Genomic DNA, 27,395 nt, shown 5'->3' with positions numbered 1-27,395 from the left:
GTACTTATTTGACAGGCAAACAAACAATATGACTAGAAATCAATAACCTTTAAAGTGGGAATCCTTAGGATTTTTTTCTCTATAATATGGCTTTTCTAGGCTTAAAGGTTAATAGATTTCTATGGTGGACCTTTATTCTCAATTACACCAATAACAAAGTGAAAGAATTTTTAACACTACCTTTGAATAAATAAAGAATCTTGCAATTAATGAATATTGAGAAAATTCGTAGTATAAATGAACAAGTCGGTGATTTTTCATCATTTTTCTTGTCAAAAATTTACAATTAACAGTTGTATTTGCCAAATTAACAGATTTTATTGCAAAATTCAGAATATTTTTTAGTTCATCATGAGGCTTGTAGAAAGAGGGGGAGGTATCAAGCCACATTGAACCTGTAGCTTAATACACAATACTTCAAACCTAACCGAGAATAAAACCTGAATAATTTGGCTGAAACAAATTAGAGGAACAAAGTATGTATTTATTTGACAGAAATGCAAACAAAATTACTCAAAATCAATTGCCTTTGAAAGCGGAAAGTTTAGGTTTTTTTTTTATGAATTGTATGAGAAGACAAAAATACAAATCTTGAATTTTAATATTTCTCAAGAGGGGAGGCTTATTGATTTTGCTTGGATATGTCAAGATACAAAATAACTCTTTACAGTCACATTAAATTTCTCGAATAGGCAGATTACGCCGGAATATTCAAATAAACAAATAAATATATCAAAATACAACAGTGTATGTAGTATTTACAACATATATTTCCAACACTCGATATGTGAGGAGGACGGTTAGAGCCCTCTCAAATCCTCTAAAGAAACGAGTTTACCTTTAAGCAAACGGCTCCCAATATGACAGAGTATTCCTCGATATTTTTTAAAATTATTTTTGAGCAGCGCTATTTTCATAGCATTTTTTTTGCCTAAAAAAGTGACCTTGGATTCACTAAAACATTACCTTAAGTAACCTGGCATCTGAAATAATTAAATGTACTAGCTTTGAGCGAAAACCATTTTTTAAACTGAAAAGATTTAGTAATATAGTAATTAGTCTCACCAAAGATCCGACATCTAAGATTATATATCTTAGAATATATCTAAGAGAATATTCAAAAAAGAGATTTCAAAATTACTCTTTGTTCTTCCTTTACTGCTTGTAAGGACTCAGTTCAACTCAGCTTAACCTGACTTCCTTGTGAATGAGATGACAAAAATTTACCACAAACCTCAAACTGAACTGTCTAATGTCTGACTTTTGCCTTGACATCCTTCTCCCCCAGTAGCATAGATAAAGTGACATTCAAGGATGCAACAAGACTCAATTGCTGTAAACAACAATTACAGTGGTCCATCCAAATTTTTTATTGTCAACTATTAACTATCAGACTTCTTCTTAGAATGGGTTGTTAGGTGATATTTCAAGGTCGATTTCTCTGAAAATGCTCTCTTGCATAAATTACATTTGAATGGTTTCTCACCAGTATGTAGTCTTTGATGCTTATTCAAAATACTTGATAGAGAAAAGCATTTCTTACATATATAACACTTAAATGGTCTCTCACCAGTATGCACTCTTTGGTGCCTGTTCAAATCAAATGACGAAGAAAAGCATTTCTTACATATCTCACATTTAAATGGGCTCTCACCTGTATGCATTGTTTGGTGCTTTCTCAATTCATTTGATGTAGAAAAGCATTTCTTACATATCTCACATTTAAATGGGCTCTCACCTGTATGCACTATTTGATGCTTTTTCAAATTGTCTGATCTAGAAAAGCATTTCTTACAAACCTCACATTCAAATGGCCTCTCACCTGTATGCACTATTTGGTGCTTGTTCAAATCAAATGACGAAAAAAAGCATTTCTTACATATCTCACATTCAAATGGGCTCTCACCTGTATGCACTGTTTGATACTTTTTCAAAATGCTTGGAAATGAAAAGCATTTCTTACATAGGTTGCATTCATATATCTTTTTTTCTGTGTGTATACTTTTATGTCTTTCTAATTTTATAACCTTTTTACTGAGCAAGTATGTTTTCTGATCGTCTAAACTTTTTTCATCAGATTCCGATTTTGATGAATTTGAGTAGCTGCTTGCTGATGAATTCTGTGACACGATTAGCGATTTATTTTCCTGCAGGTCTAGTTCAGACATTTTTGGCAAAAAGTGACCATGTAACTCTAGATGTTGTCTCATATCACCAATAGATTCTCTTAAACAAATGACACATCTCCTTGTCCCTCCCATTTGGTGTTCCAGGAAATGAACAACAAAATTGCTGTAATCACGAACTACTGCGGGGCAGATATCACACTCTATTGGCGAAAGCTCTTCACAACCAGTGTCAATGTGAAGATCTAGAATCAAAAGAGATTTCTGTGCTTTTCCACAGGAGCCACATCGCCAGATTCCAACTGTAAATTCTTCAATGGCCTTCTCTGTCAGTTTTTTTTACCATAACGATTGGTTTTGGGCCTAAGAGTTCTGGATGACTCATACCATCAGAGCTGCACAAAGTAGAATGCATCACCCCTGTAGTGAAAAAAAAAAGAATTAAATTTCTTTACTCAAATTAATAAAATAAGAAAAACAAAGAAATTGATATTAAGACAATTAGGGCCTGAACAAAATTATCAGACAAATATGGGGGTCAGAGACATTATCGGCTTACGGGAAATAAATATTGAGTCTTATATTTACAACTTATCCAGTAGATCGCACCAGATTTTCCTCAGGTAATTTTGCTTGTCCAGTCCTTGGGACAGAGCAATCAGCTAAGTCTAATTGTGGGGATAGAACTGCAGCAGTTGTCATTACACACCTGATGCATCAATCTTCAAAATGTATGGTGATTTCAAAAACGTCTAAACAACTAAAAACCCAAAACCACCAAAATCGGTATCTTTATTAGACCCAAATAATCCATATCGGTCGGGCTCTAATAACAAATGTACGTGAAAGTCAAACATTCAAAAAGTATTAAAAGATTGGGATCTACATTGTCTTGCACTGGTTATATTCAGTTGCTTTAATTATTAAATAAAAAATAAATAAAACTTTAAGTTAGTTCGATTTCATAGGATAATTAGATTATGAATAATAAAAATTGTCTTTGTCAGCTTAAAAACTTAAGATGATTGAAAGTTATATAGAGTATGAAAAAATAAGCGATAAATGCTTCGAAATGTTTCAGCGAATTCTTTTCTGGCGTATCTTTCTTCATAGAGAACCTAAATAGGTAATTTTGCAAGATTTAAGTGAAAACCAATAATGGACTCAAAAATCAAATGTTCACTCTCTGGGTATATACAGGAATAAGTGGGGAGTAGAGGGAGGGGGGGGGTCCGTAAAAATATATTTTTACTAATGTTATACATAGAAATGCTTCAATAAATCATTTTCTCGTCAAGCTTTCTCCGTGCTGTACATCTATCTTTCTCCATATCATTCGAGAAGATTTTTGCATGATTTATGATTTAAGTGATATCAAACTGAACGACCAAACATACACTCCATGGGTATACCAAAGCATAAGCGGGCAGTGGAAGTAAGACTTACAAACGTGATATATATAATTTTCTGAGTCTACTAGAGTGCTACTACTAATATCTCTCCGCAGGCCACCCCCGCTGGGTGGGCTTGCGGTGGCCAACAGCTACACAGGCTCTTCCGTCATCTCAATTTCTTCAAAGCCTCCCTCTTTAAACCCTCACAGGAAGTTCCTATTTCCTTTAATAAGTGTGTATGACTGTTTTACTTAAAAGATACAATTTTGAGAGTTATTAACATGGGTTTGCAATAACTCTGAAAACTAATGTTCAGTGATGTGGTTTACACCCCCCCCCCCTCCTTTCCAAAAACTCTGCGTTCACCTGGGATAAAATCGACGAAAGCTACATAATGTTCGGGAGAAAATTGGTGTTACGCAGAAAATTTTTCAACAAATCAGCAAAGTAAAAAAACAAAGTCTACCACTACTTTGCTAGTGTAACTTTCTAGTTTCTTAAAAAGAAAGTTTTTAGATTAATGTTGAGAAGCTCAAGACCTACTTTTGTCTTAAACTGTTTCAGTATTGAGCATTTAAATTTCTTTGAGGCACTTGCCAACGAGCTAAAATGAACACTAAGTGTTATTATGACTTTTGGGAGTACTATTCAATTATCTATTTGAATGAAAAAAATACTTTTGGCAATACTATTCAAATACAAAAACGTGAAGAACGTTTGTTAGTTAGGAAAAAACTTTCAACAAAATTATTCATCAGCCTGAATTTTAAAGTACCACTAATAATTCCAAATATACCTTCATCATTTCTATCCACTTCCTGTAAGTCTGATTCAGATGTTACATTCAATGAAACACCCAAAGGTCAATTTTGATGCCCAGATGACAGAATAAAAAAAGTAGTTTCTAAAATCGTTTCAGTATCAATTTTTGACGCAGCTTCACGTTCTACAAAATAAAAAGAATTAAAAAATACAAGATCAATGAACAATAACATTGTCTGAATAATTCACCCAGAAAGAATGAAAGCCACAGAGCATGCAAATACCAGTCAACAAACTTATAAAACTAGACATAACAAGAGGTCAGAACAAATTTAAGAGTGATAAACTTGATTGTTACGAAACTGATATCGCAAAATTAGAGTTTTATTCACATATTTTCATATCCATTAGTTAGTAGTTAATTTTTTTGAATAGAAACATTTATACTCACTCAATGAAGACTAGAATGGCAGATCAATCGGCACTTTGCTAACATTGTACAACTTTAGCCTACTTAAATAATGCTCTCAACGATAAATCTTAAAATCGCCTTGTGTTTAACGCGATAACACTTTTTATGGAAGTAAAATCTTTCAAAAACGCTATTTAAAGCTTTATATAATGTTTCATGCTTTATCTTAGCAAAAAAATTGTTTGTCTTTTAAAAATAATTCAGAAACATTATTCGTTTAATTATACCTTCGTCATCGAGGCCCACTTCATGGGAGTCCAATTCTAGAAAAGATGTGGAAATGCTGGGTGAAACACCCTCAGAGAGACTTTGATGTCCTGGTGATAGAGAAGAATTTGAGGCTTCCAATAGGGTTGTGGCAGCACTTATTGAAGGACCTTCAACACCAACAAAAACAAATAAAAATAACAAGGAAAAGAAACCCTAAAATGCTATAAAAATTAAATCTCAACGAATTGATCAGAAACAAAGAGGCTCCCAAATCTCCCAAAAATTGACCTCTCCTGTTATCTGTTTGGATTCAGCCATAGCAGAAACCTACATAAAAAATTCCTTTGTTTCATAAAACATTTTATTTGAAAAATATTAATTTATTATTTTTAGTTAGATTAACCAAAGCCATTTTTAACGCCCATACACAACAATAAAAATCAAAATAGTTGATAACGTTAAAAATTAGTTTTAGTTTAATGGTTTAATTGACGCATAAGTTTTCTGTAAGGTATGAACAAACTCAAAGTGTTTCAGAAAAGAATTATATTAGTCCCATCATATTAAGGTTTTAAGTGGAAGTCATCTTGGGCAGCGCAATAGCGATGCCTAGGTAAAGAGTGATGTGGGCACAATTTTTTATTTATTTTATTTAATTTTTTGGTCTTAGGCCAGGGCACTTTGTATCGAAGGACTTGTCGTAAAAACTTCGAAAAGAGCTCATTCGATTGCAAATTCAAACTGTTAGTGCCCTTTTTAATAGTCGAAAGTGATTGGAGGGCAAATAACCCCCTCCCAAGCCCATCATTTCCCCATCCATCCAGTCAAAATTTTTAGATATCCATTTTGTTCAACGTTATTGAAAGTTCCGAAGATAATGTCTTTGCGCATGACAACCCACCAGAGCCCTCATGGTCACGGGTTATAAGTTTTGCCCTGGGGGCATATAAGGTATATATAGTAAGGGTGTTCGTTTAAACAGTGTAATGGGCTAATTGAATTGAAAATCAGATGTTCTAGTGCCCTTTTTAATATTCAGAGTGATCAGAGGGTGGATACCCCCCCCCCCCCCCCAAACACCTCGTATTTTCCTAAAATGAATCTGATAGAAACTTGCCCATTTGTTGTCATAGAAACTTCGAAAAGAGCTAATTCGATTGGAAATTGAAAGGGCTAGTGCCCTTTTTAAAACTCAAAAGTGATTGGAGGGAAACAACCCCCCCTCCCACGCCACCCAATTACCCAAACCCATCCAATCCAAATTTTTAGATAGCTATTTTGTTCAATGAAATTGAAAGGTCCAGAAATAATGTCTTTGAGGATGAAAACCTGACCATAGCCCTCAGGGCACAGGTTGTAAGTTATGCCCAGGGGGCATATAAGGTATATATATAGAAAGAGTGATCGTATAAACTTCGGAAAAGGCTCATTGAGTTGGTAATCAGAATATATAATGATCTTTCTAAGATTCAAAGTGAGCAGAGGGTGGACCGCCTCCCCACACCTCATATTTTCCCGAAATGTATCTGACTGAAATTTTGAGATGGCTAATAAGTTATTAAGTTCAACGTAATTGAAAGGTCTAGAAATTACGTCTTTGAGGATGACAATCCCCTAGATCCTTCACAATTTGCCAGAAAAAGACCAGAACACAATTTGCACTTTACTTAAAACAAAATACATTTGAAATATTTTCACCTTTCTTACTTTTATAAATGAGAAATTATCAAAACTTTAACGAAGAAATGTCGGTATATGCTAATTTAACTGACAATCCACGGTCATTTGTTTGTTTGTTTTCTTCAGTAAAGCACAAATTGTGAATTTGTCTTATGAAGGCATAGGGGTTATCAGCCCTCCTCATATTAATTTTTACTTGTTTTGCGTTTGGCTTGGCTATTTTTTTGTAATTTCTGTTCATTTTTATTTTCATTTACTTATTGATAGTGATTTGTGGTAGTATTATGCTTAGAAGATTATTGGACTTTATTTTTACTCATTCTTGGCTTAATAGAGCTCTTTACTTTTCTTTTAAAAACCTGTATTGTGGAAAGTTTTTTAAATTAATTATGTAAAAGGAAAGACTTTGCATATGCATATGCGTACTAACACCCAGTAACAACATATTAAAAACCAGCGTTGCAACTTTTCCTACTCTGCCTACCTAATAGTGATTCCTGATGTGCATTTTAGGTTAAGACAAATATATTTTCTACATTTTCTTTGATTCATTTGAGGGCAAGAAAATTTGTCTTATATACATTTAGTTGTAGAATAAATCACAATACAATAATTTTGTAAGTATTTGAGAAGAGAGTAGTTGCAGCAACTTGATCCTGAAAGTTTGGGATAGATAATTACACACGCAATACTGTTTTCGATATTGTACATAGTACACATTCTATGTAATTATATATAATTAAACACCTCACGTGATAATTTAACACTTTATACAAAGATCAGTATATAACTGGTTACAAATTCAGCATATACATTCTTTTAATCTATTTTTTTAAATCTTCATCATCTTTCGAGATGATAATTGCAATTGACTTCAATTTCTGTATATTATTTCTTAATTCCTTCCTTGGATTCCTGGCCAAAAGGGGTTGCTACGACACTTCACGGTGCCTAGGAAACGTAAATCTAATTTGTTTTCAAGAGTAAAAACCAAACCAAAATATGGGGAGAGGGAAATTGTAATTCGTTAAATTTTTTGTTAATAAAAAATACTAGAAATCCATTTTTCAAATGACCCAAAAAAGCAATTTTTCTAAATTTAGAACGGTTTATGCCCCAAGGATCTGCATTGAATTTCACATCTAATACAAAAACTGGCCTTTGTCTCTAGTATTAAAGCACAATTGTCTCTTTCTGTGGTGGGAGGATTAGTTCCATAAATAAATTGTAGAACTAAGGGATTAAGGGTTATCTGTATATACATTATTAAGGGAATCTGTAAACATATTACAAGAAATAGTTAGTAATTGCCGTTAGAGGTAGTCATAGTGGAGCCTTCCGTTACTCACAAAATACTTGAACGCAAGAGCAATTGTTCTTGGTAAAGTACCAAACACACCATATCGTCAGTCAGTTACCAAAAGGACGTATCTCCAGACTTGTACATTTTCAGAAGAGCAAATATGGGCATGGGGACTTGAAAATGATTGATTTAGTTTAAGCTTTGGTTTGAATTATGTTGGCACTGGAATGGCCTCAGCTCTTTATTTTTTGTCTTCTTTCAATTTTTTTCAATAAAAAGTACTAGACAAATCCGGTTTTTAAATGCCCCAAAAGAAGTATTTTTCTAATTCTAGGAGGGTTTATACCCCGAGGGTCTCAATAGAATTTCATGTCTAACACCGAAACTGACTTTCGTCTCTATTATTGAAGCCTATTAGGACTCGTTATGCACCTCTAGTTTTATACTGCAAAACAAATCATTCGACATGCAAACTAAAATCTTTTTAATTTACTGGCACCAAATGAATTCTGAAATTTGTCCGAATCTAGCATTTTTAATAAATTAATGTTCTAAATTAAAAAATTTTGATTGGCAGTTCACATAATACCAGTCCATTTTCTGCTTGTTTCAAAAACTTGATTCTTCCTTTTAATTCATGAAAATAATAAATCGATTTATATCTTCATTGAGAAAGAAATATAAAAAGTAAGTTCTAAGCTGTATTCTCTGGCTTCCAGATATATAGAATTCACCAGCCACCTTTCAATAAACGCTTTGAAAGTTGTTGTTAAACTTCAAAACCGGTTTACCAAATGCCTGCATACTAGAATAAGATAAGACAAAAATCAGGAATAAGATTAATTAAGATTTGTTAACAGTAAGATTAGTTCAAAATACTAAAATGTCGTCCATGTACCCTAGTTTTCTTTTATGAAATGTTCCTGATATACATGATTCTACAAAACCAAATGTTTGAAAGATACCTTCATTGTCAAAACTGTTGGGTTCCAAATCCTGGGTGTCAGCTTCTGATTTGAATGGTCCTGCAATGCTGAGCAAAGTAGTCAAAGAAACAGATTCCACTTTAGGAGACAAACAAATGTTCGAAGTATCAAAGAGCTCTTCACTCTCACTAAGAAAAACATCTTCAACTTCTAAAACAAAACATGAATAAAAAGGAGATAAGACAACAGAAAAGCTTTCTTAGCAAATCCAACAGTTTTTCATTTTATAATTAATTTGAAAACCTTTTCAAAGAAAAGTAAAGTTTAACATTATTCCAAAGATGAGCACAAAAAAATATAATAATTTCTTAAGCATAGAACTACCATAAATCATTGACTAAAAATAAACAAATTGCAAAACGAACTGAAATTACAATGGATAACCAAGTGAAACTCAAAACAAGGAAAAACTACCACAAAGATGAGTAGGGCTAAGAATATGTGGGCCTTCTAAAGACCAGAACATAATTTGCATTTTATTAAAAACAATTTTTAATTTGAGCTATGTTTTTATTTCTGATAACATCAAAAGAAGTTATATCCCAGTCAGAACTCAAAAACTCAGAACTTAAAGGAAAACAAATATGAGTGTGAACTGGCAATTTAATATATTCTGATATTTATTTCTGAGTCTTAACAACTTTGAAGGTATTGAAGTTATGAAAAGCAAAAAATATTTTTTTTTTCCTTATTAGAAAAAACTACGTATTATTTGACTGTTAAAATACGCATTGCAACTTTTTCGTGAGATCTGGTATACTTCTGTTTTAAACTTTTTTTTTCAGGAAGCAACTACAAGAGTCCATATTTCAGTAAAGTATGTATTTTTTAAGGGCTTTTTGGAGTCTTACATTACCTTACAAGGGGACCTAGCTAATGATTTTCCTTTCATTTATATAAGCCTATTCAATGTGCATATACTTACTGTCAACTTCTACATTATTTTAATTTAAATAAAGTGTTAAAATGAAAATAATTATGAATGCTACATTATTTGGAATTTTATACCACTAAAATTTCTGCAACCAGGGGAAGTGCCACGTCTAAAACCAATGAACAACCCACATTTAATACAAGCATACAATAAAAAACCATTTAATACAAATTGATTAGAAGGCACTGATGCCAACTTTCAAAAAAGACTGAGCATACCAGAGGGAAAGCCCAAGAGCCAACTCCAAGGGATATTAAGCTTGAAAATTTTGCATTTAAATTATGAATTTTTTATTAAATTGCATTAATACATTGTTGTTCAATTTTAACAAAGCATCATTTAATACACTTTAGCAAACTTCTGCATCTTTTATTTGTAGCTACTACTATTTAATTGGGTTCTTTTGGTTTTTAAGTATAACTAAGCCAGTTACAAATGTCTAAACACGCATTCAAGACCATATCCAGAATTTATGTTGGAAGGGAGGCGGAGTACACAAAACTTGGAAAAATGTATCAAAAATTGTTTACTTGTATTTTATTAGGGAGACCGGCTCAGGTTTGCCACAGCCCAGGTTCGTCATTTACATTTAACTACGGAGCCGTCAATGGAAAAATTCCCATGATTTAGTTTTCTAATTTGTCATCTAGTAGCGAAAGTTTGGATGTATCTGACTTTGAGTTGAACCCCGTTTTCCAGGTTTTGTGTGGTAAGTTAATTTTTAGGGCTTGAAAAGTAAATTTTTGTGTTAAAGGAAAATGAAAAGATTGGTCTCTAATGTAGAGGTAAGGGAGAACTTTTTATGTTGATAGAAACGTCTGAGACTTAGTAAACTATTAATGATAGACATTTACTGCCCTCTACGATAATACCTGGAAAGTGCTGATTTTTCTCCGAATAGGGAAAAAGCCCACGTTCGCCGCAAAAAAACCAGCCCTGGTTCGCCACTCTAGGACTGGCGAATCTGGGCCTGGCGAACCTGGAAAGCTAAATTTTGTAACACAGTTTATTGATATTTACTTCATATTTTGTCAGATACACTCAATGAAGAAACGACAGTCCCATATACTTTAGCTTGTAAGATTCAGTATGGTTGGAATGAACTTTGCTTGGCCCATAAAAATAGCATGGTGAGGAAAATAAAAATAAAATTAAACTAAAAATAAACAACTGGTCCGAGCTGCTGTAATCAAAGCTATTGTATAGAAACAGAACAAGAAAACGGCTGCAAAAAAAGAGAATACCACGGACAACTCTGAGGGCATACGTCACCAAGACTGAGAAACAGGCTGGGGATATTGAACTTCTAACTCTCTCATTTTTTCTCATTACTCTATGCTACAAGACTGATCTTTACAGAGGAACAAGAAAATACTCTTTCTAAATACTTGCAAGGTGTGTGCCATATATATTATGGTTAAACACCGCTTGAAGTTCATCAGCTTACTTGCAGGTATTCTGTTGCAAAAGGATTTACCATCCCAAATTCATGGACAAGCAGTGAATATCAAAATGCTGCAGGTGAAGATAGGTACCGTGGTTTTATAGCAAGACACCAACATTTTGCTGTAAGAGTGCCTAAACCAGTCTTGACTGTACAACTGCTTTCAATCGTATAAAAGTTGGGAGATTTTTTGAAAATATTGGTGACGTGTGACTAGTTGGTGACGCCACAGATTTACCGCGCAAAATATTTAGAATGTAGACGAAACTGGACTATCAACAGTCCAAAAGCCAGGGAAAATTGTTGCAGCAAAAGGACAGTAACCAGTTGGCAAGGCAACGTTAGCAGAAAGACGGCAGACTATTACTATGTGTGCGTCAGTGCCATGTGTAATTGCGTCCCTCCTATGCTCATTTTTCCTCACAAGAATTGCCCAGAAATCTTACTGATAGAAACACCTCAAGCCACCATTGCTCAAGGGTCAGAAACTGCTTCTGGTTGGACGTATAATGAACTATTTCTTGTTTGGATGAACCATTTTTTGAATCATACAAGACCGAGTAAGGCTGATCCTGTGCATCTAATACTTGAAAATCGCACTAGTCACTACAGTATTTAATTGCTTGACTTAGCCAAAGAAAATGGAGTTGTCATACTTACCGTTCCGCATCGTACAACCCATAAGTTGCAGCCACTTGACAGGTCAGTTACGTTTCCAATGAAGGCTTTCTACAACAGGGAATCTGCAACTTTTATAAAAGAGCATAAATGCGAGAAAATTTCCATTCACAGCATTTCTGAGCTTTCTGAAAAAGCGTATCCCAAAGCGGTGACCCCAGCAAGCATAACCAGCGGTTTTCACTGCATCGACACTTTCAATCTCGTGATTTTCAAAGATCACGAGTTCTTCAATTCATATGTCTCGGAACGACAATCAACTTCAAACCACGGTGATCAACTTCTTCTTCTGACGAGGATGTTGCTAATCAGCCAACAAACCATGAGAACAATACCCAATCCCTCTCAGGATTCCCTTTACATGGAAAAGCTGAAAAATGTTTCTCTGAAGTAGTTGATGTGTCTTCATTTCTGAAAGGTTCTCTGAGAAAACAAATCAGACATGCAGTGAAAAAAAGACTACGGAAATTTTGCATGATACCCCAGTGAGGGAAAGAATCCGCCAAGAAAAGGAGCTGAAAGCTGCAGAAAAGAGGAAAAAATAACAGAAAACCCAGGAGAAGAAGAGCGTAACATAAGATAAATTGTAAGAAGTAAGCAAAGTATTATTGGTCTTTGAGAGTGAAAGCGAGTCTGATCATGTTGAGATGGAGCTTGACGATGAGAGTGAGGACGGTATTAAGCTAGGAGAAGATAAGAAACATGTGGGAAACAAGCCAATAAAAGTTGGTGACTTTGTTTTAGTTGGACTTGCAGGTAAAAAGAGTGCAAAGTGCTTCTTTGCTGCAAAAGATTTGAAGGAATATCCACTTGAGCTTGATGTTCTTTTCTTGAAGTGCGTAGAACCAAGCAAGTTTGTGCTTACCAAAGAAGAATCGTCCGTCTTTAAGTTTGAGGTTGTAACAGGATTAGGTAAGCCCTCAGTCTCAGGTTGGACTTCAAGACTTAGCAAAAGGCTGAAGTTTGGTGTTGACCTTTCAGGATGAAACAGAACCTTTCAAGATATGTTAATCGGTTGAAATGTTCCATCTAATGAGATGGCCTTTAAGAGCAAACTTAGCCAGGATTTGATTTATAGAAGGTGGGTCTTTGAGTAGGCTACTGTCCTAAGCTTGTTCATATTTTTGTATCTGAATTCTGAAAGACAATTAAAAATCTGATAAGCAACAAATTTTAGGACTAATTCTAGAGAAGTAAAAGCTTTCCTTGACTTGAGGTAAGACGGTGGCAAACTTGGGCCATCTGTTGCGAACGTGAACTGGGGTGTCCCTGGTTCACCACTTTTGGGCTACATTATTGTAACTATTTTTCTGCTACATCCAGAAACACTGGTCATTAGGGATTTTTTTAGAGATACCCCAAACATGAATATATACATAGCTACTTCCAGAGTTATTTTAAGTCAAAAACTGTGTTTACAAAAAATAAATAACCAGAAAAGTGGCGAATGTGGGCTGGTCTCCCTGCGTTTGTAAGAGTCAAACAAACAATACGGGGGGGTGGGGGGGTGAACTCCCTCCCCCTTCCTGAAAACAGTTAAAAAAAACACAGAAAAAGAAAAACAGACAAATATAGCCAGATCCAAGGGAAATTTAGGTTGAAAATGTTGTATATAGATTATTATATTTTTATAAAATTGCATTAAAATATTGTTGTCTAATTTCAACAAGGCATCATTTAATACATTTTAGCAAGGTTCTGTTTCTTTGATTTGTAACTACTTTATAATTGTGTTCTTTTTTTCATGTTTGGTTAAGCCAGTAACAAAATACCTAAATTAACAATTTTAAACAACAGTATAAAAAAATTATGACTAGTAAAATAAGTTGATCATTCAGATAAATATTATAGCTGCCACATAACAACCTCCACTTTTGGTTTTTTTTTTTTTTTTTTATCATGTCTGCATTCAAGAAAGAGACAATTCTTCTGCCTGATGTTATATTGCCTTCTCAAACATTGAAAATTATAGTTAATATTTTAGGCTTTTATTTGATCTACACTTTAATCTACTTAATCAAAACACTTGATCAAACACTTTAATCTACCTTATTTCCTAAGGATTTGATAGAAGGGTATATGCAGTTACATATTTAATTGTAACTTTTTTCCTGAACAATACTTAATAAGCAAGAGAACACAAGGAATTTTTTACTAAAGCAAATGTAGCTTTAATTATATTGTTTCTGCAAATTTAATTAAAAACTTACAATTCTTAACAACACAAACTTCAGAACAGGTGACATCTTCAGCCACTGGAATTTGAGGCAAGTCCATAATAAAGCCTCTCAATTAAGTAAATACTGCTTATCAGATTTATTCTACTAGCAATAACACTTGGATAGAATACTTCAGTTGTACAGGGGTGAGTAGAAGCACAAAGTCCCTAAAAATACATAATCTATAGTGACTCCTTTTCACTAACACAAAGCTGATTGTGTATTTATGCAGTTTAAACCATAAGTTAAACTTCTTCAGCAGTCAGTAAGATTTGAAATGTGATTAGTTTTTTTTTTTTTTAAATAAAGAAAGTAGTAAAATTTAAATGCTGTCTACTTATTGAAATTTAAATAAATTGTAGCACAAAAAATCCAGTATGGACCTTAATTTTTCTCCCAAGTGCCAATTAAAGTAGGTTTAGGATTTAACTTATAACCAAAATTCAAAGTAAAACTGCATAATTGAGTTTTTTTACCTTAAGAAACATAGTGCATGGGAAAGGAGATATTCTCATAATTCATTTGGAGCCTAAACCAGAGCCCAGTGGAATATTTTGCAGATAATTCAGATGATTTATAAATAAAAATGTTTAAGAATGGGATTATTTCATTGTTTTGTCCTTTCAACTACAAAAAATGCCACTTTCCCAATGCAATTCAAAATCTAAACTAGAACCCAGGAGTATATTCTCTGGTTTTGCTGCAACTCTACTTCTATTTTTAGTTGATATGTGGGGAAATTTTCCAGGGGGAGAATTTCCAGATGGGTGGGGATTTTACATGTGGTGAGGGGAGATTTTCAGAGCAAACATTTTCTGCAGAAGATGAATTGCCTGCAGGGGTAATTTTCTAGAATTATCTCATCTATAGTCTTACATCATTTTTTTTTGTCTATCATCTTGTTATGTATCCTGTATTTCCTGTTAAAACAGTTGGCTCATTAATTTCCAGGGGCATTGTCAAAATCACTTGGTATAAGTTTAACCCCTAAATTTTGATGGAATAGTTGAAATTAGATATCACTCTAGGGTTCACTCAAAAATTGTAAGTAAATTTGCATGTAAAATGATCATTAAAAAGAAAATAAAAAAAAGGACAGTAGATTTGTAGTTGGCTATATAATTTAGCTAGGATAACCGTGAAAACGTCATTTAATACCTTTTTTTATGCTCTTTCATAATTCAATAATTTCTTCTGGGGCTAAAACGTAATGTATATAAAATACAAAGGTGTTTTATATGAATTATGAAAGAGCATAAAAAAAAAACATTAAATGATGTTTTACTTTCATCCTAGATAAATTACATGGCCCACAGCAAATTTACCATGATCTTTACCAGCCCACCCTAGTGTGCAAATATATACCCTGAATTGTTGACAGCAAAGTTTTGAATCACAAAGTTCAGCACTAAATTTGTTGACAGCATTCAAGAAATGAGAGCATTGTGAAGAGGGTTTGGGGCTCAAGATGCTATTAGATCCAGAAGCAATAACGGAGTTATGAAGGAGCATAAAAAATGGCAACAAATGCCATGTCATCCTAGCTAAATTATATAGCCAACTGCAAATTTACCATCTAGAGTTACAGCTCTTCTTAAAAAAAAATCCTAGTAAAAAATATATTACTATTTTACTCCCTATTTTTGTGTCTTTTTTAAAAGATTAATTACTAAGGCAAAATTCATGCAATATTTCAATAATTAATAATATATTTTCCTTTTATTTAAAGTTATAATAATCAATTGGTTTTCTATTGAAAATGTGTTTATGAAGTCTGATGACTTGAAGCAATAGATGTAGTGTAATGCCTTGAAGTTTAGTCTGAAATTGTTTTCAATATTTACCTAAATTTTATTTTCAACAGAAAGAAACACAATAATTGTACTAACAGGAATGTTCTGAATATTATAAAGTAAGAATTCATCATTGTCGGTTATCTGCATGGTCAAAGCCTAGAGAGCTGCTTGAAGAGAATGGAATACAGCCAAGGCTACAGCAGACAAATGGAAGGCGCAAAGGATTATCCTACTTGTCATAAATGCAAAATAAACAATAGACATCAGCATAAAACTAGCAATCTAAAATATTTGGTATAAATGTACGATCATTCCAGTACATAAGGAGAAATGTTAAGAAAACAATTATTTTACTTCATAATATTCGAAATAATCTCATTTGACATTTTTTCCAGGGGGAAACCTTAATCACCACTTCTTTCACTGTTGAAAATTTTTTTTTTTTTAATTGTGAAAAATAAAAAGATTTGATTGCATTTATATATTTTCAAATAGTTTATTTATTAATGTTAAAAACCATAACTACCATCTAAAAAAAGTATGCAAACAGTAAAATAGTGATAAATTTATGGTTAATTTTGGTTAAATTTGATAAATGGCTCTGTTCTGCTTGATTTACCAATGATTTTAAGGACTTTGAAAATAAGCACCTATGTTTAAAAAAGCGCTTGATAAACTGAAAAGTAAGAAAAATAGTGAGGATAAAGGTTCTCTCCCAGGAAAATATGTTAATAAGGTTTATTTTGCATATCATGAAGTAAGAGTCATTTTGTTGAGATGTCTCCTTGTGTATTGGAATGGTCCAAAATTTAAGCCAAATGTGTCTTAAGTGTCTATGATGTCTCCTAAAAATGATCAATTCTATTTTTGGTAAAATTTTACTTTAGGTACTTCTAGCTATCTTGGAAAGGGGTTAGTTTAGGAAAATGAAACTTTCAGGGATGGGTATATAGGCTAATGTATGTCTTGGGAAAGTATTTTGAAGTACCTACCACCACTCCTTCTCACCCTTGAGGGTCTTGACCTTTAAAATCTCTGTTTTATAAAAGTGAAACCTTGCAAAATAGATCTTGTGCTTAAATGAAGTACAACAAAATTGTTTTCAATCCCAATTTATAAGGTTTTAGAGATATGCAAAAACATTTCCTAAGTTTTGAAAAAAAATTGATGTGGCTTAAAACTCTACTTAGATAACAGGAATAGCATTATAACAACTTAAGCAAGAGAATAAGAAACTGATTACTGAAAATTAAGGTAAAATTTAGTTTTGTCTAAATTTCAATAGGCTAAGTATGGACCTGTCATGTAAGCAAATTTCAGAAACCTCTACAGGGAGAAGAAGTGGAGGTTGGAGTAAATATCAACCAAATCATATTATTGAGACCCTATTTTTTTTTTTTTTTTGGTAATAGGTCAAGCCTATGTTAATCTTGTCCCAATGTAGCCTAGGCTATGTCAGTTATGGAATCATAAATACATTGACCCTAAAAACACAAGCTTTTATAAATTATTTGGGGCTAAATCAAGATAGATCAGGGAAGAGGGCCCAAGTGCAAACGTAAGGATAGATCAGATTTAAATTGGCCTATAGGGAATTCAATTCTAGGTCTTCCATCCTAATTTCTAGGTCTTAGCCTATTTTTCAGAAGTAGCCTAGGTCATGTATAGTATTGACGAATGACTACCGAAACTTAATTTTTATGCTAAATCCCAATAATATAACAAATTGACTGAATTCCAGTTCAAAATAAAAAAAATCAAGCAAGTGGGTCTGCTAGGGTTATTTCTTAATCAAACTTAAAGTACCAAGGACACCTAAAATGAAAACTAATTCATTAAATTGGTCAATTGCAAACTTACACAGCCATATACGTCTTTAATTAGTAAGAAAAACCGATAATTCATTTCTTAAGGAGAAAGATCGCCTGTTCACATAATGTATTCCAATACGCTAGTTCGTGGCCAATTTCAAAAATAAAGAACGTGTGCTGTTAAACAGCAGAAAATGACCAAAAAAAATAAATCAGCATATAGCCTTAGAAAGTGTTGTTTTCTTGTATGTTCTGGTAAAAGAGAAATTGGAACCTAGTTCAGCAAAGCTCTTTTCTTTGAAAAATAGTTTTAAAGAATACTTCTAGAAAAGAGCTGGGCTAGACTAGGCCTAGTCTTGATGTTACTAGGATTTTTGGCATTCCAGGATCTTTTAACCATGAAGCAGTTTAAAGGTAAATATTAAGGATTCTAAAAGAAAGCATCAATATATAGGCTACCCTATTGGTAGTTTTACAGACCTAATGACTTCCACCGATAGCTGACCTTATGTAGGCTAAGGTAAGACACCTAGTAGGTTGTGTGATTTGCTTGAATATTTTGATATAAACCTACCTCATAGTTACTATATAATAGTAGCATATACATTTTATGCTTTTTTTTATATTAGAAATACAAATTAGCCTACTTGGATGAGCAATGTTAGACTAGGCCTATTAAAGTCATAGGTTCTTTATGCTCTAAGCAACAAACATTGTCATTTACTATTATATACAAAGCACTATAAAATCAAAACAATAGGCAAAAGCCTATTGTGTTTCCTTTAAACATGGAGAACGATATAAAGTCTTCTCTATGACTTTTTAAACATCAAATTATTATAGAGAAACATTAATAAAGTTATACTGAATGCTTTTTGGTTTTCTTATTTAATATATGATCCACTAAAATGTCATACAAAAGAAATTACATTACCCCACTGATACATAGAAAAAACAACAAAGTCATACAGATGGCTTTTCATAGTTCCAATTGCAGTTCAGGCAACTTGGTGGTCACATATCAATCCTAAAACTTAGTCAACCTTGATAATTTATGTGGCCAGAAACATTAGGCTTAGGATGCTTCTTCATCAGCAAGTTCCATAGACATTGTCTGTTGTGAGTCAGCCCAAAAATCTTAGTCATCTCTATTGTAATTCAAGTAGACTTTCCAAGAAGGCCTAACCGCCTAGAGTCTAAGGCAATTTGACCAAGTTTTAGGATTAACATGACCACTAAGTCACCTGGACTTGCAGTCCTCAGTCATAAAACCCAATCTATTAGCCAAGGCAGTTACACTAAAGCAGTATTATTGGGAAATTGTTTGACTGAATAGTTGACTGAACTTGCATCCGAACAGGTGCTATAAGCTCCACCTGACTAAAGTCTTACACAGGCACCCCAGTTTATAAGCTCAGACATATACACTAACAAAAAATTCATTCAAAATTGGTTGACCCAACAAGTTGCCTGGATTTGCAGGTGAACAAGTGACATAAGGTCTGCCTATAGTCTCAGGCAAGGGCAGCTGAGTTTTAGGACTAACATATGAACATCAAATACTCACAGGCAGACCAGCAACAATAATAATAATCAATTGCATTTTCAGAACATATATCCTATAGGCGTTCCAAAAATCATGGGTATTTATTAGTGAAAAGGATGTCACGCTGTTATACTAAAGCAATGCAGGAAAAAAAGGTACTGTTCTAATATCTGGGGAACATGCGAGAAGTGAAGTTTGGTTAATGCTAGTGAAATAAAACAAAATAGGATAAAAATATAATAGTTTAGAAACAAATTTTGGCTGTATATTTGCACATTAGGAGGGTGGGGGTAAAGCATAGCATATAATAAATACATAACTTAAACTAGCCTAGGTACCTTTTTTCCTCCTAAACCCCTTAAAACTAAGGCTTGAATATAGTTCCTGGAATGAGAAACCCCTTGTTTATAGAGCATAAGATAAGAAATTACTGGGTAATGTTATCTGTTCTTGGCTTTTCTCAAGTTGCATTCTTGCATGTTGCCCATATATTAGAACAGTACCAAAAAATTTTTAGTGGAACAAAACAGGAATTATATTAAGAACAAAATTAGAGAGTCATGGCTTCTCTGAATGACAAATGTTGATTAAATAAATCAATACTATTAGATCATTATCTGTCATTGTTATTATGTAATATATATTATTGTATTATGAATCATATATAATATATTATTGTATTGTTTGTACTTGCCATTGTACACTGTTTATTCTAATTCAGCATTATGCCACATAATTTTGTGGTGCCAAATATGAGAGGGTGGAGCAGTTACCTCAGTTATAATTTGAAAAATACCTTCTTATTTCTATTTTGATACTTTTTGTTTTATCATTGATTACTGTTTATTTTTGCCCTATTTACATTTTGAGAGTTGGAATCACTGACATAATTACTAGATACAGATAATCAGCACAACTGGGTTATATCTTGTTTAGTTATGAGACTTAATAAAAGACTATTAATTAGTTAATTAATACTAAATAAGTTTTATTGTTTTTTATACTTTTTATTTTAGCCCACATTCATATTGTTTACTCCCCCCCCCCCTAATATTAACATGTCATGCCTAAGGACTCTTAACAACTTCTTAAGCTAAGTATTACAAAGTTTGAACCGGTTAGCCTTTTTTTACGATTAAAATTTTTTAGAATATTCTTAATAGGTGTACATTTGCTGTTCTGAGTCTTCTAGCCCCTTCATGGCTCAAAATTAATTGTCCTTGTAAAGTGATTATTTAATTATAAAAGAGCATGAAAAATACTCATTATTTTGAATTGTGCTGAAACGCTAAATTTTGTTGGAAACTGCAGTCTAGGCTATATACCAAAAATATGGTGTTGATTTATAATTCAGGGTATATTTTTCACCATTATGGAGGGAGGGAGGGGGGGAGTCTTGATAAATTTATCTATATATGGATTTGAAATGGAGTTCTGACTATACGTGCGTCTTATTTTTTAGGCCAGACCATCTTAATATTAAATTATGCTAATCAGAAAACTTTGAATATTGCTTTTAACTTAGAAGCTTATTTTTGTTTATAATGCCCTTTCCCTATCACATTTAAAACAGTTGAAATGGGTGACTTTGATATTGATTGTTTTTTTTGTGCTCTTTTGGATTCTTAAAAAGATATCTTGTATTAAAAACAGGTACTATCAAGGTACTATCACTTAAATATAATAGCTCCCTATGCCCCCCCCCTCTTCTATACTATCTTGATAGGATACTGTCTGTGCTTTAAATAACAAAAATATTTAACTTATTGGCACCCGTTCTTTTAAAAAAATCGAGGTATTATGATTTAAATATTATAGCTCACTACTCCCCCCCCCTCTCTGGATACCACCTTTATAAAATAACGTCTCTGCTTTAAATTAGAAAAAAAACTTGGGGATCCCTGCTATCAATAAAAAAAATTTCAATATATTATCATTTAAATGTAATACTTACCTCCCCCCCCCACAGGATACCAAATTAATATTATTCTGTCTCAGCTTTCATTAGAAAAATAATTTACTTAATAATTAACTAGGTCACTATATTGTTAAAACAAACATGCAAAAGAAAGTTAACAAACTTTGTGTTCATTGAAAAAAGTTGAGGGTATGAGTAAGGGGGTACAAAGACAACAACAAAAATGTCGAAATTACTCAGATATACACCAAATTATTGGCAAACTGAGTCATAGATTTGCCGTGGCATTCAATAAGATCCAAAGAATACAATTAAAAGGGGGCACACACTAAAGCCAATTTAGGCCAGTAGCCTATGAGAAGTTGCAAAATACCCAAGACAATGAACAAGTCCTAATGGGGGGCCTTGGGTCTATCAAAATATTTCAATGGTTTCCTAGGGAATTTGATATCATTTTCTTCTGTCTCCATTTTAAATGAAAAAATAATTAACCTTTTGGCATCCCTGCTTTCAATAAAAAAATGAGGTATTATCATTTAAAAATGATAGCCCACTATCCCCCCTCCTATATTCAATAGTTTACAATTTATTTTTTAATCATATGTTTTAGGTAACTTACAGTTCAATCTTTAATTACCAAACCTTGTACATAGCTTAGTCTATAGCTAAATTTGTCAAAATATAAGGTTTTTTTTGGATTCAACTTGAAAATAAAATTCTTGACTACAAACGATGTAAGAAATAGCGATTGGGAAACTGCATTCGAAATGATTTTAACTCATTTCACAAAGACGATCCTGTTTTTTGTCAACACATGAAGAACTGTGTATATTGCAATATTGGCAATTGCATCTGTCTCTTTTTATGCAAAGCAACAAAAGAGACGAAAATTAATGAACAAGAGAGTATTGAAGAATTATGGTATGCCAAGTAATATTTGGCAGGGAAAGTAATTGGTGATAAATCGCTAGGGGTGGCACCGTGATTGCGTGGTTTTTGGGGAACCAAATTTTTTTTCGGGGTGACGCATAGATTTTCGGGGAAATACCCGAAAATTCGGGGATAGTACAAGCCCTGGTTGATTTCTAATCTGGAAAATCGAAATACTAAACCACACAAGAAGAAAAAGCTCCGACTTTGCGGTTGATGCAATAAAGAATTGCTGCAAAATTAATTTGAAATCGACCGAACGCCGCCGCCTCGGTCGGCGGCGGCGTGCCTGCAGCGCGCTGTTGGCATTACGACACTTCGGTGGCGCCAAGCCTCGTCGGCGGCGTTTGGTCGATCCGCCGGCACGGCGTCGGGGTCTAGCTGGAACAAGTATCCTGAAATGGTATCTTGCATACCATCTAGCACTTATATTTTCTGACACATCAGAATAGTCACTTTCTGAACTTGAGGTCATATTTTTTCACAAAATGTATTTTCACTAATATATATATAACAATCAACAGATTTTGTAAATTTGAATTTTCATAGATGAAAAACAGTGTCGGATTCGTAGGAAATAGTTTTCGCTAATATTATTCAGCTCCGAAGTTTATCGTTGTTTTATTATTGACGACACTGTTTTGCGAATTTATTCAAACTAAAAATGCTAATAGCAGCTAAACAAAAACTCGTAGGAAACCCGAATTTTCAGGTATGAATAGACCTAAAATAGATTAAGAGGGCTAAATGTGTTTTCATTTTGGTGTCCTTGGTACCTTAACAGAAGCTAAATTTTTAGTTTCCTAAAGATGGCTGCTCTGAAAATAATGCTCCTGATAGATTATAGCAAACATAGTTTTCAGGCTACATTTATTATTAGCCGGCCCCGTTTTTTTTTACTTATCAAGCTCCTAAAATACCACAACTTTTGACAAGAAATGATTTAAAGAATATTTAAGGACCTTTCATGCAAATATTTATTTGTTATGCTTTGACCAGTTGTTTAAGGACTCTGATGAGATTGTCGTCAAATTTCTGTAACCAATATTCTGTTTGGCAGTAAGCTATAAGATTTAATCCCATAGATAAACAAAAAATCAATAATCTGTAGAGAAAATTTATAGTCTCAGATGTAAAATCTTTCCACTGACGTGTCAAAGAACGGGACTATCATTTTCCCCGATATTTATATTAGAAAAATGAATAAATTTTTGGAAGATATTAAGGATCGAAGTTCAATATTATGTTTAACAGTTAATGCCGAGAAAACGAAATAGCTAAGAGTCTGAATAACTTATGTTCATGAGGTGATTTTATTTTCTCTCATACTTGCCAAACAACCCAAACAATCTCTTCGCCCTAAAATAAATATCCTCATCCTGCGCCTCTCTGGCTTTTGCATATAGCTACATTAACCGGGAATTCCCCATCTCCTTTTGTCAGATTTGAATCTTCTGGTCCTTTAACCTTCTCTTTGCTCCCTCCACTATCACACCGAACCCTCTCTTTTTTTCCAGAGATTATTCAGGCTACGTTCATCCAATTTTCTCTTTATTACACTTTGCCATGAACTATTCTTAACCTTATTAAGGGCGTTTAAATACATATATTGCCATTGTAAAAATAAAATCTGACCTCTTTAGGAGCGTATACGAAAGTCTGGTCATAACCATCAGTCTTCCACTTCTCAATGACATGAGACCTATGTCCTTCCAAATCACCAAATATGTATTTAGCCTATTAACCCATTTAAAATACTCTTAGACCTTAGTTCCTCCTATGCTTTTAGAGGCATTACAAAAAGTCTCAACTCATATTGGAGTTGTGCTACATCTAGTATCTCTTCCAATTCAGGATCTAGGGATGCATATATTTTCGAAAAGTCTTTTTTGTATAAACTTCTTTGGGTGTTTCTAGGACAACCTCGTCTTCTTGATTCTTCTGGTTGCCAGAAGAGGGGGAAGTTTGGAAAGTGATTACAGCCAATCCTGATGACCTGCCCAAGAAAAAACCACCTCCGATGACGGATAACGTCTGTTATTAAAGGTAGCTGAACCTTTTGCCTGATGGTGTCTTTCTTTACCCTCTGGGTCCAGTTTATATTTAGAATTGTTCTGAGGCAAGTGTTTTCGAATGAATGTATTTTTTTTTCTTGGTGCTGATTCAGGTGCCAGGTCTCGGACATATAAAGCAGTATTGATAGAACACTGCTTTGGAACAGTCGTAGCTTTAGCCTCAAAGAGTATTTTTGACATTTCCAAACTCAGGATCTGTTTTTTCTTCATAACGAGTCCTCTGGAAAAAGACCTCAAGATATTGAAGTTTAAGAGTAAGTTAGTAAAGTATGACGGCACTCGACACTTAAGGTCCAAACCGGCGGTGCTGGTCTCCGTTTCATGGCCCTTCAGCCAGGAAGTGTAATGGGGGTTGGGGGCAAGCCATCCTGTATTAAAGTTTAATACACAGGATTTCAAAACTAACAGAGAATGAAACCTGAATAATTTGGCTGAAATAAATTTGTGGAATAAAATATTTATTTATCTGACAGAAATACAAAGCAAGATTTAAAATCAATGGGCTTTGAAAGCGGAAAGTTTTTTAAACAGATTAGGTTTTTTTTACACAGATGTGAAAGCTCAGAAGGGTAGGGGCTATCAGTTTAAAGAAGGGTCATAAAGCTCTATTCCACTTATGACTAACTAAATTTTTTTATTTGTATGAAAAAACCAAAATATTAATATGAAATTTTGCTATTTATCAAAAGGGGAGGCTTACAAATTTTTCTCAAATTTGTTAAGAGGAAATATAATTCTTTACAGTCCTATCAAATTACTTAAATAGGCACAATAAGCCGAAAAATTCAAATGAGCATATAAATATATTAAAATACAGCAATATATATAGTATTTAGAACATATTTTCCAACACTCAAGATGTGTAGGGGAAGGTTTCAGCCCCCTGAAATCCACTGAAGACACAAGTTAACCAGTAAGCACACGGCTTCCAATAGGGCATAGTATTTCTCAATGTTTTTCTAACTTATTTTTGAGCAACGCTACTTTTCTTTAAATATATCTCAGTATTTCTTTAATGTCTAAGCATTCAAATCTTTATTCAATATATAATGATGACAAATTATTAATTAGAAAATCAAGAGATTCCTAATTTTTCAATGTTAATTTTGGCAAAATACCAAATTTTCTGTAATATTTAGGATGCATTTTTCTACAAAAAACCTCTAAAGAGGGAGGGGGGGGGGAGATTAATCAACAAGCTTGAAGCAACAGTATAATAGAGAGGAGTACAAAACAACAAAAATACAAAACATGGAAAATTTGGTTTGCACCCCCCATGTTGGGGAAACTTTGAATGTATTTATACAACGAAAAATCTAACACCACATTCATGAAAAATAAGAACATAAAAAACAACACTTGTCACGTCAGCTACTAGCTAATTTTTTTACTTTTCCCGCTGCTAGTAAAAACTGGATATAAAAAAGATCATTCAAAGATAAAATGAAATTATTTTTAGAACCAAACAAGAACTCGAAAAAAGAAGGTTGAGCGGCTAGCTGAAAAACACTTGGTGTAGTAACCTTCATCTGTTAAAAAGATCAGCACTACCAGTCATGGAACGGAGATCAGCAACAGCAGTTTGAACAAGTGACATCTGCTTTGGACTAGTCTAGTGGTTCATTTTATCTGTTAAGTAGATCTGGTTACACTAAGATATTATTCTACAAACACTAAGACTTTTGTTAGACGAAAGAAATTTAGTAAAGGACATCTCTGAAGCATTTGACAATACTTAGGCTCTCGCTTATTCTAGAAATAAACAGCAGTATCATTGGTCCGACAAATAATGCATCCAAACAATTCAAGTTCAGAAAATAGTTTCTTTCAGAAATTCACCCTTTATTTCAAGAGCTCAAACAGCACGTTCTAGAGTTCTAATCTAAAGAAAGCCGGTTTAAAATAGTTGAAGTAACTGAAAGCTTGTGCAAACAGTATTGAACTCAAATAGAAAAGCCAGTGCATTCGGTTGTGAATAGCACACAAATCAATTATATGTTAATACCACTGTCGATTCCAAAAGAAATCACACGGAAGACAATAACGACATTTTGTATTTTCTATCTTCCATGTAATCAGATATTCTATACTTCATGGTCGATGGAATAATTTCAGAGCTGACAAAGGTTCAAAGAAAGCTTCTTGGTTATCATGGGTGCATGCATAGAATTGAACACTGTACATGAATTCTCTGTATTATCTGTCAAGGAGGTGACCATAGAGTCAGAACTAGCCATTGCAAAATCTTACGCATAGTAAAAAACCAGAATGCTAGTTGAAAGCTCTTGTTTATATTACGTTAAATAAAAACACGCAGCTAAAAATAAGAATCATTTTCAGTAAAGTACAAATTATATTCTATTTTATAGAATGCATGAATAAAAAGGCAGGGGGAGGGCCATTTTGACCCAGCATGGGCAGTTATTTTTGAATAATAAATAGATTTTTAGCAGTTTTATAAATTTGTCCCCTGGGTGAATATTTGAAATAACTAGATTAAAAAAGAGAATTATTGGCAAATTTTTGGGAGCCCCCTCTCAAACAAAATTTGGTGTCCACCTGGCTGACTAAACAATACCGAAAATTTCAAGCTTATCCATAAAATAGGCTTGTTAGTTCAGGTTGTAAGACTGCATTGAGATGAAGCTTTGTTTTCAAGAAAGCAAAACATTTTTTTGTGCTTGGTGACCTTAGAATCACTAAAATGTTGCCTTAAGTGACCTCACATCTAAAAATTATTTAGTCTGCTAGCTTTTTGCTAAATTGTTTTTTAAACTTAAAAGATTAGTTACATAGTAAGTAATGATATGCAGCGAAGGAGTGCTGCATAAGTAAAGAGCGATGTGGGCACAAGATATTATTTTTTTTGTTTTAGACTAGGGCACTTTACATCGAAGGAGTTGTCGTAGAAACTTCAAAAAGAGCTCATTCGATTGAAAAGTGAAAGGTCTGATGCCCTTTTCGATAGTTGAAATTGATTGAAGGGCAGCAAGCCCCCTCCCACGCCCACAATTTCTCCAAATTCATCTACTAGAAATTTTGAGACAGCCATTTTGTTCAATGAAGTTGAAATGTGCGGACATTATGTAGTCGGTGATGTAAACAGCCTTC

The sequence above is a fragment of the Artemia sp. Qi Xiang Cuo genome, chromosome 17 (genome assembly GCF_049724085.1).
Source record: "Artemia sp. Qi Xiang Cuo chromosome 17, ASM4972408v1, whole genome shotgun sequence".
NCBI classification, from domain to species: Eukaryota; Metazoa; Arthropoda; class Branchiopoda; order Anostraca; family Artemiidae; genus Artemia; species Artemia sp. Qi Xiang Cuo.
This window is presented reverse-complemented; position numbering follows the sequence as displayed.